Below are 2,332 nucleotides of genomic sequence, written 5' to 3'. Positions count from 1 at the left end.
AACTTTGGAACCGTAAGGTGTAGGAGGCTGAAAGTTGGTGCACAGGGTTCTGATGGTCGGCGGAATGATTGGTGAAATTTTATAGTTGATTGGAAAAAAGGAGGCGAAGTTATTGGCAAATAAGCCCCTTTTAGGGTTAGGGTTAGGGTTAGGGTTTGCAACTTATGAACCGTAAGGTGTAGGAGGCTGAAAGTTGTTGAATAGGGTTCTGATCATTGGCGGAGTGATTGGTGGAATTTTCTGGTTGATTGGAGAAAAGGGGGCGGAGTTATTGGCGAATAAGCCCCTATTAGGGTTAGGGTTAGGGTTAGGGTTTACGGTTAGGGTTAGGGTTAGGGTTTGGAACTTTGGAACCATAAGGTGTAGGAGGCTGAAAGTGTTTGCATAGGTTTCTGATTGTCGGAGGAGTGATTGGTGAAATTTTACAGTTAATTGGATGCAACGGGGCGAAGTTATTGGCGAATAAGCGCGTATTAGGGTTAGGGTTTAGGGTTAGGGTTTAGGGTTAGCGTTAGGGTTAGGGTTAGGGTTTGGAACTTTGGAACCGTAAGGTGTAGGAGGCTGAAAGTTGGTGCACCGGGTTCTGATGGTCGGCGGAGTGATTGGTGAAATTTTAGAGTTGATTGGAGAAAAGGGGGTGGAGTTATTGGCCAATAAGCCACTATTAGGGTTAGGGTTAGGGTTAGGGTTAGGGTTTTGAACTTTGGAACCGTAAGGTGTAGCGGGCTGAAAGTTGGTGCACAGGGTTCTGATGGTCGGCTGAGTGACTGGTGAAATTTTCCAGTTGACTGGAGATAAGTGGGCGGAGTTATTGGCGAATAAGCCCCTATTAGGGTTCGGGTTTAGAGTTAGGGTTTAGGGTGAGGGTTAGGGTTTTGAACTTTGGAACCGTAAGGTGTAGGAGGCTGAAAGTTGGTGCACAGGGTTCTGATGGTCGGCGGAGTGATTGGTGAAATTTTATAGTTGATTGGAAAAAAGGAGGCGAAGTTATTGGCAAATAAGCCCCTTTTAGGGTTAGGGTTAGGGTTAGGGTTTGCAACTTATGAACCGTAAGGTTTAGGAGGCTGAAAGTTGTTGAATAGGGTTCTGATCGTTGGCGGAGTGATTGGTGGAATTTTCTCGTTGATTGGAGAAAAGGGGGCGGAGTTATTGGCGAATAAGCCCCTATTAGGGTTAGGGTTTAGAGTTAGGGTTTAGGGTGAGGGTTAGGGTTTTGAACTTTGGAACCGTAAGGTGTAGCGGGCTGAAAGTTGGTGCACAGGGTTCTGATGGTCGGCGGAGTGATTGGTGAAATTTTCCAGTTGACTGGAGATAAGTGGGCGGAGTTATTGGCGAATAAGCCCCTATTAGGGTTAGGGTTTAGGGTTAGGGTTTAGGGTTAGGGTTAGGGTTAGGGTTAGGGTTTGGAACTTTGGAACCGTAAGGTGTAGGAGGCTGAAAGTTGGTGCACCGGGTTCTGATGGTCGGCGGAGTGATTGGTGAAATTTTAGAGTTGATTGGAGAAAAGGGGGCGGAGTTATTGGCCAATAAGCCCCTATTAGGGTTAGGGTTAGGGTTAGGGTTAGGGTTTTGAACTTTGGAACCGTAAGGTGTAGCGGGCTGAAAGTTGGTGCACAGGGTTCTGATGGTCGGCTGAGTGACTGGTGAAATTTTCCAGTTGACTGGAGATAAGTGGGCGGAGTTATTGGCGAATAAGCCCCTATTAGGGTTCCGGTTTAGAGTTAGGGTTTAGGGTGAGGGTTAGGGTTTTGAACTTTGGAACCGTAAGGTGTAGGAGGCTGAAAGTTGGTGCACAGGGTTCTGATGGTCGGCTGAGTGATTGGTGAAATTTTCCAGTTGACTGGAGATAAGTGGGCGGAGTTATTGGCGAATAAGCCCCTATTAAGGTTAGGGTTTACGGTTAGGGTTAGGGTTAGGTTTAGGGTTTGGAACTTTGGAACTGTAAGGTGTAGGAGCCTGAAAGTTGGTGCACAGGGATCTGATCATCGGCGGAGTGATGGGTGAAATTTTACAGTTGATTGGAAAAAAGGAGGCGAAGTTATTGTTGTATAAGCCCCTATTAGGGTTAGGAACTTTGGAACTGTAAGGTGTAGGAGGCTGAAAGTTGGTGAAAAGGGTTCTGTTTGTCGGCAGAGTGATTGGTGAAATTTTCCAGTTGATTGGAGAAAAGGGGGCGGAGTTATTGGCGAATAAGCCCCTATTAGGGTTGGGTTTAGGGGTTAGGGTTAGGGTTAGGGTTATGAACTTTGGAACCGTAAGGTGTAGCGGGCTGAAAGTTGGTGCACAGGGTTCTGATGGTCGGCTGAGTGACTGGTGAAATTTTCCAGTTGAC

This window comes from Aulostomus chinensis, chromosome 6 (assembly GCF_037954235.1).
Source record: "Aulostomus chinensis isolate RoL2024-O1b breed Wild chromosome 6, RoL_Achi_v1.0, whole genome shotgun sequence".
Taxonomy (NCBI): domain Eukaryota; kingdom Metazoa; phylum Chordata; class Actinopteri; order Syngnathiformes; family Aulostomidae; genus Aulostomus; species Aulostomus chinensis.
Note: the sequence above shows the minus strand (reverse complement) of the source record.